The sequence below is a fragment of the Phascolarctos cinereus genome, unplaced genomic scaffold (genome assembly GCF_003287225.1).
Source record: "Phascolarctos cinereus isolate Bilbo 61053 unplaced genomic scaffold, phaCin_HiC Scaffold_1;HRSCAF=81, whole genome shotgun sequence".
Taxonomy (NCBI): Eukaryota; Metazoa; Chordata; class Mammalia; order Diprotodontia; family Phascolarctidae; genus Phascolarctos; species Phascolarctos cinereus.
This window is the reverse complement of record NW_027555514.1, coordinates 162938417-162953742: the sequence shown is the minus strand read 5'-3', so window position 1 is coordinate 162953742 and position 15326 is coordinate 162938417. Positions and strand designations below refer to the sequence as shown.

At 38.1% G+C, this 15326-nt stretch overlaps 1 long non-coding RNA gene across 1 annotated transcript; it reads right to left on the bottom strand.

Moving 5' to 3' along the window:
* Positions 1-1164: 1164 nt before the first annotated feature.
* Positions 1165-12373, bottom strand: LOC144457491 (uncharacterized). The gene is made up of 2 exons (XR_013486828.1): positions 12202-12373; positions 1165-1313 (listed from the first exon to the last, which is right to left on the bottom strand). It is a non-coding gene; the product is annotated as an uncharacterized LOC144457491 (long non-coding RNA).
* Positions 12374-15326: the final 2953 nt, after the last annotated feature.

The window sequence follows — 15326 nt, the reverse complement described above, 5'->3', positions numbered from 1 at the left end:
ATAACTGTTCCTTGCCTTTGTAAATATCTGTAGGTCCTTCCATAACCCAGCTCTGGAGTTGGAAAGACAGTTAATGGCTGATTCTTGCCATTCTTGTTTTCATACATAGCCCTGCAAACCCCAGACCAGTCCCTGTCCTGGAAGGCCCATGCAGATAGGCCTTCCTGGCTAGAACACCAGGAATCTTGGTGCTTTTTCCTTGTATTTTCCCATTACAATTCATCTGGTGCTCTTCCTTGATCTTTGCTATAGTAGTGATAGGAAAGAACTGAGGTATATTGCTGCTTCTTTCTCTGCCGTCTTTCTTGGTCTCCAGAAGATACAGTCTCAAAATGATCAATTCAGGAAAACTGTGACTATTCAATAAGATAAGACCACATGATTATACTTATCAAAGTGTAGAAGTGAAAGTCTGCATAGAATCAGAGATACCCGGAAATGATTGGTGTATGGTACAAGTTTGAAAACCATTATTCAGAATTATGCCTGCATTGAACATGAAGTATGTTTGTGTATATACTCATATGTGTAGAATTATATTATAGTACACTCTTAATATGTAGTTCCTTTGTTGTTTAGCATCTGTATTGATTGACAATATTAATAATTATAATTAATATTAATATAATTAATAGTTATAACTGACAGTATTTTTGTATCATTTTCTTTGAAATTCACTGATTTTAAATTGGATGAGAGAAACAAATGACAAATGACACTACCTAGAAAGACAAAAGTATATGAAATATAGTTGGGATCTGGGGCTCAGGCCCCCTTCCAAACTGCTAGGCCCTGGTCTTCCCTCTTTTAGCCTTGGTACCTCCTCACTTGCCAACGAGAATGGTCAGTCTACTTTCCCATGCTTCCTTTGCTAAGAATACTACTGAATATTGGCCGTTCTCCTTTCAATAAGGAATACGGCTTCCAGCTAAACTTATATATAATAGTTACTGAAGACCTTGAGCAGATGGTAGGCTTGGTAGTGTGGGAAAAACACCTTCAGGGAGGCTTCATGGGAGGGAAGCTGCATCAGAGCAGGCCTACTCCCACTGGTAGTATAGATAGGAATTATTAATTAGTAGGAATAATTTCATAGGAATTGAGCCAATTAGTAGGTATGGCTCAACTACACCCAAATAACCATTACCTCAGGCACTAGACTACTGATTTTTTGAAATTTTCTTTATTATAAAGACATGCAATCCAATCATTTATAAATTGAAATTACCAAGGAGAGGGAAAATACAATCCTGATTTCACACCTCTATTATTATTATCCTTATCAGCTCTTGGCTTTAAGATCCACTTCTGTGCTGTAGGAGGGAAGACAAAATAGTGACTAAGTGTCACAGGCTGAAATTATCCTTCATTTCCCCTTAGCTCTTCCCACCTAAACAAAACTCATCTAAAACCCCACAACCACTAAGTAAAATTAAGCATCACTGGCCTAGGTTTTCAAGTCTAGTAGCACTCAAGATGATGTCTTGTAGTTTCTTTTGCATTGGCTACATTTTCCTATTCTAGGATACATTTTCTCTCGAAACTAAATACACAGTTTATTTTGGATGGTTTTCTCCCTATGTTTGCCTTACCACAACTCTGATTAAACTTACACATCCCTTATGGGGGAGTTAAAAAATTGAGGGGGCATTTGGGGAGACTTGGATTCTTAATCCAAGGCTATTTGCTGAACACTGTTACATAAAGGCAATAGTTAAAGACCATTTTGACAGTTCCTAATACATATAACAATGTGTCAGTTCTGAGCAGAGACCACAATCAGGTTTGCTTGCACAATTTCATTTTCTGCAATCCATTCAGAAATGAATTGTTCTATCTGGTTACTGAAGAAAGTTAATAGGTGAAGAATTGGTAATCTCTACAGTTAGAATCTTTTCTAATTCCTTCCTTATTTCCACTTACAGTATAAAGACCTTATTTTTCTGAACCAAAAACTGGGAAACATGGCCTGACTATTTTTTTTCAAAATCTCATTAACATTTTTCTTGAAATTAATTAATTCAATACTGCACTAGGTATTGGGGAAGATATAAAATGTAGATAAAGCATAGGTTCTGCTTTTAGAGAGCTTACAGTATGCTAGGTGGACAGAACACGAATATAGATAAAGACTCCCAGAAAACGAACTCATATGGTTGCTATACATAACAGCCTGCATTGACTGTTATTTTCCAGTTGCTGCACTGCTACACGTATCTTTAAGCCCTCAAGTCCTGGCCAAGTTAGCTCTGACACCTAGGCATTCAGTTCAATTCAACAAGCATTTAATAAGCATGTATTATGTGCCAGGCATTATTTTGTACTAGTGACAGAAAGATAAAAAATGAAGACAGTTCCTTCTCTCAAGAAGCTTGCACTTATGATGAGTGAAGTGAATAGAATCAGAATACTTTAACAGTAACAGTAATACTTGTGATGACCAACTTTGATAGACTTAGCTCTTCTCAGCAACACAATGATCCAAGACAATTCCAAAAAACTCATGATGGAAAATGCTATCCACATCCAGAGGAAGAAGTATGGAGTATGAATGCAGATTGAAGGATACTATTTTCACTTTTTATGTTTTTCCCTCTTTTGTTCTGTTTCTTCTTATGTGTGTGTACACACACACACACACACACACACACACACACACACACACACACACACACACACTCTTAATTGTAACCTTCTGGGGAGGCAGGGGGAGGAAGGGAGAAAAAAGAACAAAGTAAAAAGGGCACAGCAGAAAACAAAAGAAAACTTACAAGGAAGCAAAGACAAGATGGACAGCTCTGAATACAATATGTAGTATTTATTACAGAGGCTTTCTTGAAATGGAAATTTATTGCTATATATTTTGAATCTTCTCTCACATTCTGCTAGGCACATGGCAATGCTTTTTTTCTTTTCTTATTTTGTATTTAAGTTTTAGTACTTAAGTCCATGTTTCTTTTTCTTTTTTTTATTGTGTATTTAAGTTTCAAATAATAAAAAATTTAAAAAATGAATGTTGAAAATACTCTTTACATGTAATTGGAAAAAATAAAATACTATTTTTAAAAAGAATCTTACAATTTACTAGGGGAAAACATGTACAAGTAAATCAGCATAAACTATATCCAAAATAAATGGGTTTGGGATAAGCACTAAAAATTGAATGGATCAGGAAGGTGGCATTTCAGATGAAGGTCAATGGCACTAGGAATTACAAGAGGTGGAGGTGTCGAGAAAGGGCATTCCAGACCTGAGGAACAGCCTGGATCAAGGCCCAGAGGCTGGAGATGGAGCAGATTCTCTGCAATGAAGCATTCATGATGAGGAGTTATGTAAAATAAATCTAAATGTCTAGGTTGCAGTTAGATTGTGAGGGGCTTTCACTGCTAAAAAGGAGTTTATATTTTACCCCAGAGGCAACAGGAAGCTACTGAAGCTTCTTCAATATTCATCAAACTTTGTGTCCTAGAAACATTCCAAAACCCTAAATGTGATCTTTTAAATCGGATAAATTTTGAGATTTGTTAAACAGCCAGTTGTAATTGAATTGTGAATAAGGGACATTAGGACAAGAGACAAGACAATGTTTGCAAGACTAGAAAGCAAGACAGGAGCAGAATAATATCAATAATATTAAAACAAAAAGCAGCCCATATATTCCTGCATCAGGAAAATAGGATGTGAATAATGTCTACATCACAGGATAGGGAAGAATTTAAAACTGAGGAGAAAAGGCAGGACTTTTGTCCCCGTGGGGCAGTTAAGGGCCACTTGCCTTGACATCTGTCTCCTTCAAGGTTGACTTGGACTGGGCTCAGAAGTGACCTGTCTTTGAGGGCTAATGTTTCCATCTCTAACTTTGTATAGATTTCTTATAGGTAACAGGACTTTCAATGCATTCCATAAGAATGGCTCTATTAGACCCCAAGAAACATTCCTTTACTGTTAGGTCCTTTGTTCTTTGAGTTATTTTGTTTAATAATTTTTTTAAGTTGTTATTTTACTTCATCTCCAACAATGATATAGATGCTAACTAAAGCAAATGAATAGGGCAATAACAATGTAAGATTCAGAGCATACTGGATTTGGAATCTGAGATTCTGGGTTCAAATCCTATCTCAGTTATTTATTACCCATCTGACTTTAGGCAAGTCACTTTCTCCTCTGGGTCTCAGTTCTACCTTCCAATTCTGAATCTGAGATCCTATGAACTGCTAAAATCAAGTGACAGAAAATTTGTTAAGCATTTCTTAAAAGTTGAAGTTATCTTGAAAATTGTAGCTTTCTCTTCTGTCCCCACTTTCCTAAATTTAGATGTATTTCTCTTTCCTTTAATGAGTATTAGATCCATCCATCTTTTTCCTGTAATTCATTGCTATAGAGAGTTGCCTGGAGGCACTCAGAGGTTAAGGGACTTACCTAGGGATACATAGCCAGGATGCGTCAGAGGTCAGATTTCAGCTCAAGTGTTCCTGGCTTCAAGGCCAGCTGTCTATCAACCCCCTCGTGGTGCCTTGGTTAGAAGCTACTAATGTAAATTCCTTATGTGTGGTAGTTATGTGATAAAATAATTTATTAGGCATCATTTGGATATATGAGCTAAAATTTACCCAAAGTATTTAATAGTTTAATTCTTTATACTTAACATGCACACCACCATATTTCAAGAAGACTTATGTGAGTGTGAGTTCTTGGGTATAATCTATCAAAGAGATTCTATCTGAATGTAATCTTCCCTTCATTGAGGTTTCCCTTTTAACAAAGATTTTAAAAAGCAAAAAAAAAATTTATTTTAAAGTTTCAGCAAAACCAACCAATATATTAACCATGTCTGAGAGTATATAAGATACTCCACACACCCTTCACTCCTACCTCTATAATAATAATACTTAGCATTTATATAATCCCCTCCTGGATCACTGCCTTGCTGTGATGAAGGTGCTTGCATAGCTCAATGAAACTATGAGCTATGCTGTGCAGAGTTACCCAAGACACACAGATCATAGTGGAAAGTTCTGACAAAATGTGATCCATTGGAGAAGGGAATGACAAACAACTCTAGTATCTTTGCCAAGAAAACTTCACAGATAGTATTAAAATGACAAAGGAGAAGACATTAGAAGATGAACCCCTCAGGTCACAAGGTGTCCAACACCCTGAGGAAGAGTGAAGGACATTTATAAATGGGGGACATTTTTTAAAGTGCTGCACTCAATATTCCAGCAAATTTGGAAAACTCAACAGTGGCCACTGGATTGGAAAGGAGCAGTTTATGTTCCCAATCCTAAAGAAGGGCAATACCAAGGAATATCAAAATTACCAACAATTGTGCTCATTTCACATGCCACGAAAAATATGCTTAACATTCTGCAAGCTAAACTTCAGCAATATGTGAACCGAGAATTACTAGAAGAGTAGGCTGGTTTTTGAAGAGGCAGAGGAACTAGAGACCAAATTGCCAATATTTACTAGGTTATGGAGAATGCAAGGAAATTCCAGAAAAAACATCTACCTCTACTTCAATGACTACTCTAAAGCCTTAGACTGTGTGTGGACCACAACAAAATGTGGCAAGTCCTCAAAGAGACGGGAGTACTAGATCACCTTGTCTCCTGAAGAACCTGTGTGCGGGTCAAGAAGCAACAGTTAGAACTGAACATGGAACAACTGACTGATTTAAGATTAGAAAAGGGATATGACAAGGCTGTATACTGTTACCTTATTTAACTTATATGGAGAGTACATCATGTGAAATGCCAGGCTGGATGAATCAAAAGCTGGAATTAAGGGTGCCAGGAGAAATATAACAATCTCAGGTATCCAGATGATATCATTATGATGGCAGAAAGTGAAGAAGAATTAAGAAGCCTCTTGATGAAGGTGAAAGAAGAGAATATGAAAGCTGGCTTGAGGCTTAAAATAAAAAAAACAAATAAAGATCTTGGCAACTGGCTGCATCACTTCCTGGCAAATAGAGAAAAAAGGGAAGCAGTGTCAGATTTTATATTCATGGGTTCCAAGATCACTGCAGAGGGTAACTGAAGCCATGAAATAAAAGACACTTGCTCCTTGGAAGGAAAAATATGACAGATCTGGACAGCATACTAAAAAGCAGAGACAACACCTTGCTCACAAAGGTCTGTATGGTCAGAGTTTTTCCAATAGCAATGTATGACTGTGAGGGATGAACTACTAGGAAATCTGAGTGCTGCAGAAGTGATGCTTTCAAATTGTTGTGTTGGAGAAGACTTTTGAGATTTCCTTGGATAACAAGGAGATCAAATCAGTCACTACTTAAGAAATTAATTCAGGCCATTAACTGGAAGGTCAAATACTGAAGCTGAATCCTAAATACTTTGGCCACATAATGATAAGATAGGACTATTTGGAAAAGAATATGATTTGGGAAAGATTGAAGGCAAAAGGAGAAGGGGACAGCAGAGAATGAGATGGATAGATAGTGTCATGGAAATAATGAACATGAACGTGGATAGACTTTGAGAGATAGTGGAAAATAGAAAGGCTCATTCAGCCACACGAGTGAATGACTAAACAACATTTATACAGCTCTTTAAGGTTTGCAAAGCTTTACATGTGATCTCATTTGATTCTCATAGCAACTCTGTGAAATAGGTGCTAGTATTATCCCCATTCTACAGATTAGGAAACTGAGGCTGAGAGAGGTTAAATGACTTGCCCAGAATCACACTGCTAGTAATTGTTTGAAGTCAGATGAATGAGATGAAAGACAGAATGAAAGGAGCAGAGTCAACTCTTCTCCAGTGTCAAATTTGATCAGTGCAATTACACAGCACTTAGGTGGTTTTTTTTAATTGTTCTTTCCATTTACATTTTGGTAGTAGTTGCATATATTATTCTCCTGATTCAATCAATCAATAAGTATTTATTGACTATGATGTGGTGGGCACCAGGATGACAAAGATAAAAACGAAACCTCAAAGAGCTTAAATTCTATTGGGGGAGATAGTTAGTCTGGTACATGCAAACACACAAAATAAATACAAGGTACTGTGGGGGTTATAAAGGATAAGCCGCTAGGGTGGGAGGAGGAATCAAGAAAGCCTTCATGTAGAAGGTTAAATTTTATCTGAATTTTGAAGGAAATAAGGGATTCTAAGAAGTGGATATGAGAATGGAATCCATTTCAGACTTGGGAGATGGCCTAGGTACAGAAATGAAAGATGGAAGAGTATATGTGAAAAACAGGAAAAAAACTAACTGACTAGAATAGAGTATAGGAAGGAAAATAATGTATAGCATGCCTGGAAAGGTAGGTTGGGGGTCAGAATCTGAAGCTTTGAAAGTCAACCACGAGTTTAAATAAAAGGGAACCACTGGAGTCTGAGAAGGTCAGTAACATGGTCAGACTTACGCCTTAGGAGTATCATTTTGGCATTTTTCAGAGGATGGTTTGGAGAGGGGAAAGACCTGGGGTGAAGATACTGCTTTCTCCTGGTTCTCCTCCTTCCTTGTCTGACCACTACTCAGTCTCCTTTGTTGGATCTTCCTCTATTCCACACTCACCAATCTCAGGGCCTCTCCCAGAGGTTCTGTCCTGGGCCGTTTCCTCTTCTCCCTCTATACTAATTAACTTGGTGGTCTCAACTGCTCCCATGTATAATTATTATCTCTAGGCAGAAGATACTCAGAGTTGTCTGGCTCCTACATCTCTTCTGACCTCCCAGTGTCATATCACTGACCACCAATTAGACATCTCAAACTCAACATGTCCCCTAATCTCTCCTCTCTTCCCAACTTCCTTATTACTGTTGAGAGAACTACCACTTTCCTAGTCAGACTTTCAACTTGGGTTTCACCCTTGACTTCTCACTTCTTCCCCCTCACTCACAACCAATCTGTTGCCCATGTCTTGTCATTTCTACCTTCACAGAATCTCTCATATGTCTCTTCTCTATTCACACAGTCACCACCATGATGCAGACCTGCCAAACTGATCTTCCTAAAGCACAGGCTTGACCTGTCATTCCCTACTCAATAAACTCCTATTACTGCCAGGATCAAATATAAAAATCCTGTTTGGCCTTTAAAAACCTTCACAACCTGACCCCTTCTTTCCAAGTCTTACACTGCACACCCCTTCACTCAGTCAACAATCCAGTGACAATGGCCTTCTTGTTCTTCCTCACACGGGACATTCTATCTCTTGGCTTCATGCCTTTTCACTGGCTGTTCCCCATGCCTAGAAGGCTTTCCTTCTCTGCCTCTTTTCTTCATTGGCTTTCTTCAAGATTCAGCTCAAATTCTGTCTTATGCAAGTGACCTTTCCCAGTCCTCCCACCATTGTTAGTGCATTCTCTCTCAGATTACTGCCTAGCTACACTTTATCTCTTGTATGTACAACATAATTGTGTTTTATCTTCCCCATTAGAATGTGAGCTCCTTGACAGCTAGGACCATATTTTCACCCTTCTTTGTATCCTTAGCATTTAGCACAGTGCCTGGTATGTAGTAAACACTTAAGAAATTCTCTTGACTGATTTTATAGAAAGCAACTGGTACTCTATTGCAATAGTTCAGTCAAGAGGTGATCAGGGCCTGCACTAGGTTGGCAGCTATGTGAGAAGAGAAGGCTATGGATGGGAAAAATGTTGTGGAGGTAGAAATAAAGAGATTTAGCAACTGGGGGGGGAAGGGAGAGTGAGGAGTTAAGAACAGTGCCAAGGTTAGGAAACTTGTTGACTGAAAAGACTATGATATTCTCAAGAGAAATAGAAAATTTCATAAGGAGCATAGATTTGGAGAGAAAGCTAATGAGTCTGTTTTCTTCACGATGTATTAGTTTTGCATAAGTTTTCCAATGTTCCTCTTCATTCTTCACATTTAAAAAATAAATTTCATTGCTATTTTTTGTTTTCATATTACCTCACCCTCCTACCTCTTATAACAAGGAATAAAAAAAGGGAAGGAAAATAGTTCTGCAAAACTAGCCAACCTATTGAAAAATCTGACCTATGTACTCTTCCATATCTATAATCCGCCCCCTCTACAAGGGAGATCTCTTCTTTGGGGCCCAGTTTGAACGTTACAATCCCATAGAATTCAGTTTCAATTGTTTTACTGTAGTTCTTTCCACTTACGTTGTTAAAAGTCAAAAGCATGTTGTTCTCCTGGTTCTGTTTACACTTTACATTATTCCCTTTAACTCCTTTGTGTCTCTGCAGTCTTCATAAAGTACAGAAATAATCTATAACATCCATGGGCCATACTTCTGTTTTACCATTCCCCAACAGATAGGCTCCTACTTTGTTTCTAGTTCTTGGCTAAAACAGGTGCTACAATTAGCAATTTTTTTTTAATATATGGGATTTTTCTTTCCATAGTGCATAATGTCAAACCTGAAATCAGGAAGGCTCATCTTCCTGAGTTCAAATCCAGCCTCAGACATTTACTAAGCTGTGTGACCAGGGGGAAGTCACTTTGCCCTGTTTGCCTCAGTTTCCTCATCTGTAAAATGAGTTGGAGGGGCAGCTAGGTGGCACAGTGGATAAAGCACTGACCTTGAAGTCACAAGGACCTGAGTTCAAATCCAGCCTCCCACCAGACACTTGACACTTACTAGCTGTGTGACCCTGGGCAAATTACTTAACCTAAAAAAAAATGAGCTGGAGAAGGGAACGGCAAACCATTACAGTATCTTTGCCAAGAAAACCCCAAGTAGGGTAATGAAGAATTCAACAAAACTGAAAAATGACTTAACAAGGATCTCTAAATCAAAAGGTATGGACATTTTAATCACTTTGTAAGTACAATTCCACATTGTTTTCCTGAATGGTTTGATCAGTTCACAGCTCAGCCTACAGTGAATTAGTGTGTCCCTCCAACACTGGCTGTTTCTATCTTTTCTCATCTTTATCAGTTTTCTGGGAAGTGAAACATAAGAGTGGTTTTAATTTACATTTTTTCTCACTAGTAACAATTTGGTACAACTTTTTATGTTTGGTACTAGTTTGGAATTCTTTTTTTGAGACTGTTTATTCATATTCTTCACCACTTGCCAACTGACTCTTGGTTTTATATATTTGTGCTGGTTACCTTGAATATATTAGTCCTTACCAGAAAATATTTGGGTTTTTTCTCCATCAATAGTTTCCCTTTATATTTTAACTGTACGGATTTTCTCCATGCAAAGGCTTTTCAATTTCATGTACTATAATAAAAATGATCTATTTAACCTATTGTGATTTCCTTTACCCTTGTTTGGTTAAGAAATGCCTCTCTAGTCATAGCTAGAAAAGGTGCATTCATTAATGTTTTTTAAAAAATGATGCAATCTTTCATGTTTAAGTGAGTCTTTGGGGCTTATCACAAATGTATTATGTGAGGGGCTGTGACCTGAACCTGTTTTTGGTCTAATTACTTTTCAGTTTCTCCAGAACAACCAACACCAAGCAATTCTCATGAAAAGTCCTTCCCCAACTAGTTTATGTTCTTGGGTTTTTTGAAACAATTGCTTCTGATTCTTGATTATCTAATTCTAATCCACTATCACATTTTGTAACCACTATCAGATAGTTTTGGTAACTACTGTTTTGTAACTTGAGCCCTGGCAGTGCTATTTCTTCTCTACTCCTGCTTTTCCCCTATTATTCACCTTGAGGCTCTAGATCATTCAAATGAATTTTTTAAAAATTTTCTCTAACTCTATAAAGTATCCCATTAGTAGTTTAATTGGCATTACACTAAATCTATTAATAAATTTAGGGAGTTTTTATTGGTAAAGCCCAACAATGAAAAATGGATACTCCTCCAATTTTTAAGTTAATTCTTTATTTTCTTAAAGTTTTGCAATAGTACTTATATAGCTGAATGTGTCTCAGAGGATTGACTCTCAGATATTTAACGCATCTTCTATTTTTTAGGGCATTCTAGGTGGCACAGTAGATAGATAGCCTGCTGGGCCTGGAGTCAGAAGACCTGAATTCAAATCCAGCCCCAGGCACTTACTAGCTGTGTGACCCTGGACAAGTCATTTAACCCTGCTGGCCTCAGTTTCTTCATTTGTAAAATGAGGTAGAGAAGGAAATGGCAAACTACTGCACTGTCTTTGACCCCAGATGCGGTCACGAAGAGTCAGACATAACAGAAATGACTGAACCACATAGTAATTTTAATGGGGTTCCATTTCTATTACTTCTCCCTGGATTTACTATTGCTATAAAGAAATGCATATTCCCTGGGGTTTTCTAAGTAAATTAACGTCATTTGTAAATAGGGATAATTTTGTCTCCTTTTTGTCAACATGTATGCCTTTATTTCTCATCTTATTGCTATCAGAAGCATTCCTAGACCTATGTTAAATAATAGAGGGAAGAGGTGATATCTTTGCTTTACCCTCGCATTTATTGTGAAAGAAAATAATGTAAGATTTTGGTTGGACTAACAAAGTGTTGTCTATTTCATGGCAGATTAATTTGCTAACATTTATAAAGCACTATGTGCTAGGCACTGTGCTAAGAGCTTTACAGTTATTATCTTCACAACAATCCTAGGAGGTAGGTGCTATTATTATCCATGTTTTACAGATGAGGAAACTGAGGAAAATGGTGGTTAAATGATTTAGCCTAGATTCACAGAACTAGTCAAGGGTCTAAGGCTGGATCTGAACTCAGATCTTCCTGGTTCTAGGCTCAGCACTTTATCTACTGTGTCATCTAGCTGTCCGAAAAAATAACTATAAGATGCATTAATCATTAACCTATCAATTACCTTCATAGAAACAGTTCATTTTGTGGTTCTTGAATATGCTTGAAAAGTTTACTGTCATTATACATTCTGGGAGCAATTTCAGACTCTCTCCTCACCTCTTTTGGACTTCTGCAGAGAAACAACCTGGGATAATTTGTATAACCATGCCTAGCTTCCCTAGGAGAGAATGGAAGGTGAGGAGACATATTGGCCACATATAGGTGGTAGGAAAGGAAACAAATGGCATGGACTTCTCCTAGGCTGTCCAAGACTGAAAAATGAAGACTTTTTGGTGTGATACATGCAAAAGGAATGGAGACCTTTCATATGGAAGACAAGACTGTGGAACCCCCAGCGTAAGACAGTATTTCTTAAAACCCAGAGGCATTTTGGCCCTGAGTTTGAAAGATCTATGAAAGCCCTATAATAGTGTCAGTCAAGATTCTAGCATAATTCCCCTTTTAACATCCCTACCTGTCTTCCACCTCCTCAAAAGCTGGCACCATCTCCTAGAAAGAGAGCAGTGTTGGAACAGCTGCAGAAGAACAGCAGACAGTTTGGAGGACCCATTATACCTGTTGAGAATAGAGCATGTTGATATAAGATTGGTAGCATGGTAGGAAAGATTCTGGCAAAAGAACAAGGCAGGGAGAGAAGCATAGACGTCATCTGGTTCAACCTCTGCATTTTAAATAGGATGAAACTAAGTCCAGAGAGGTTAAATGATTTGCCCAAGGTAGCACAACTAGTGACAAAAGATGTGGACCCCAGTCCTTTGATGCCAAATCCTATGGTCTTTCTGTTGTGCCACCTCACAATCACTCAGCAAAGGCTGATGAAAGGGGAACTATTGGAGCCCAGTGAAAGTGTTGGCTCAGAGCTCAAAAAGGCCTTTTAAAGCCTTGCTGTGGGGATCCACGCAGGGTAGTATTTTAAGTCACAAGGACTGCCCACAAGTACCAGGGAAGGAGGTGGCTTCCCATTAGAAATGGTTTCTTTACTTTGTATACTTTCTATGGACTCAGATATAAATCCTTTTCCCTTGCAATGGGTCCCACTCAGGGTAGTACTATATGTCACTGGAATTGTAAAGGCTCTAGGGAGAGGCGTCATGGAATTGAAAGAGGTAGTATCAACTCTGAACTCAAGTGAGTCTTTCTTGTCTTTTACTATGTAAATAAAACCTATTCTATGTTTGGTGTCTAATGCTTTTAAGGATACCTGTTGCTACCACTGGTGGAATGCTAATACTGCCATCCCTAGGCTCTACCTAGGTGGAAAGTAAATGAACCCAGAGAAATTAGTCCTCAAGCTAAATCTGGGCTTTTTAGATCATAGCGTCATAGAAATGGAAGGGATCTTAGAGGTCACAGTCAACTCCCCCTTTACAGATAAGGAAATTGAGGTACAGAGGATTACTTAATCCTCTTCCAAGGTTTTACAGGTTAAGTAAAAGAGCTGGGATTCCAATCTAGTTCATCAGGCTCCAAATTCAGTACTCTTTCTACTATACCACTACTCTCACATCTGAAGAGAACCTCTGAAAGAAGGGTCATGCAAGCAATCCTCTTACAATGTTGGTTACATTATTTATTAGATATCCAAAATTAAGCCCAGACTTTATCTGAAGAATGGTGGAAAGAGTATTGCCTGGCAGTCAAGAGATGTGAGATACAGTCCTATCCTTACTCCTACAGCTATGTGACCTTGAGCAGGCACAAGCTCTCTGAGGTGATCCAAGATCTGTTTTGTCGTTTTAGTCTGGAAAGTAAAGGGGTTGGATTGACCTCTAAGGCCCTTTCCAACTTGAACCTGTATTTGATTCTAGAATCTATTCTTTATTCTAGAATAGTCTTCAAATTATCAGGGCTTAACTGTAACATTTGAACTTACTTGTCTTCAAACACAGAGAAACCATGGTTTGGAAAGTCTGTGGCCATCTCAGGTACTTTGGTTGTTGGCCACACGTGCCAATTTTCTTGTTATTTCTTCAAGAGTGGCTATGGAAAAAGTTGTAACGATATAATGACACTTCAATATTAGCAACAAGAATGCTGCTGCCTCTAACGGGAGGGACACTGGGCTGAGCTGGAGCACTTAGTTCAAACACTAGCTCAGCCACTCTACCCCCTTAAGCCTCCGCTTTCCTCACCTACTACCAGCTGAGGGGCCTCAGATGGATGATCTCTCAGGTTTCTTTCATCTTCACCACTCTCTTACTCTAACCATACCTGGCTGGGCCATGATGGGATAACTAGGGTCTTTATGAACTCCCCACAGCCAAACTTCTTCAAGGCAGCCAGATTCTCCATCTGCTGAAGGTATAAAATGCTCATTAGTTTGATGAAGAACAGAGGGGCCCCTTGTACTTTTGTTTCCTAGCTGTTTATCTATAACTTTATAGTTTTATAGATTTTCCCTGAACAACCCTGTGAGATAGACACAAAAGTCACACTCACTCTTTCATGCTATGACCTAAAGCCATACAAGAACACAAGTTCTGGAGACCTCAAATTTGATTAACATGCATGGTAGTTTGTCCAGAGAAATTATGGCTAAACCCTCACTGATGACAACAGATTAAAAAACATCGTCTTGATTGTTGCCCACTTTCTTACCTTTCCTAAGATATGGTGATCAGGCACTGGCTCCTCTGGCATCTCCTACATTACATACACTGAGAAAAACCATGAGAAATTTATCTACTACTTCTGTCTTTGAAAACATCAGAATACTGGATCAGAAATTAGGAGTTTTAGCTTGGCTCTGACACTAAATAACTATGTAACCTTGAACAATCACTACCTTCGTGTCTTTTCTGTGTCTGTAAAACTGGAATAATCTAACACCTTCTTTAATTTCAAGGACATCTGTAAGGATAAAATGACATCAAGGTCTAAGTAAAGTATGAAAATGAAAGGCAAGCCTTCAGATTTGATGGTTTTACCATTCTTCATTGTTGTCTGTAGCGGACATTTCTTTCAAATTTGCAATAAACCTCACTTCATTTCCAAGACTGAACTCTTCCAGTGTACACCTGAGATTCTAACCCAGGGGCTGGGAAAAGTTATAGGAAAGGGCAAAGGTGAGCAGCATGCTCTGACCCTGCCTCTAACTTGAAACAAGTAACATGTCTCCTCCAAAGGCAGACTTGAATAATTTTTAGTTTCTTTTCTGTGTCCCATAAATGGTGAATTATTCTAGTGTAAATGCTTCTGAGCTATGAAGCTTTGATCTTTTACAGCTGCTGATGCAACCATAGGGGGAATGGAGTGAGTCTATTTCAGGGAAATTTTTCTAGGGATATTCTAATGTCTGTGAGCCTAAGTTGAACTACAAAAATTAATTCTAATCCTTTCTTCAGCAGAGAATTGCCATACAGTCTTAATTAGTTCCTCTGTTTCTCAGTTTTCTCATCTACAAAATGGCAACAATTATATGTAGGAGATATTTATAAAGATGAATGGATAGCTGAAAATCCTTTTGAAAACATAATTCATTATACAGAATGCTAAGTAGAATTCTTTCCCCAATGCTCAATGACCTTGTGTTCTCAGAGGTAGAGTTCAACTTGATAAAATTATTGTGTCAAAAGTTAT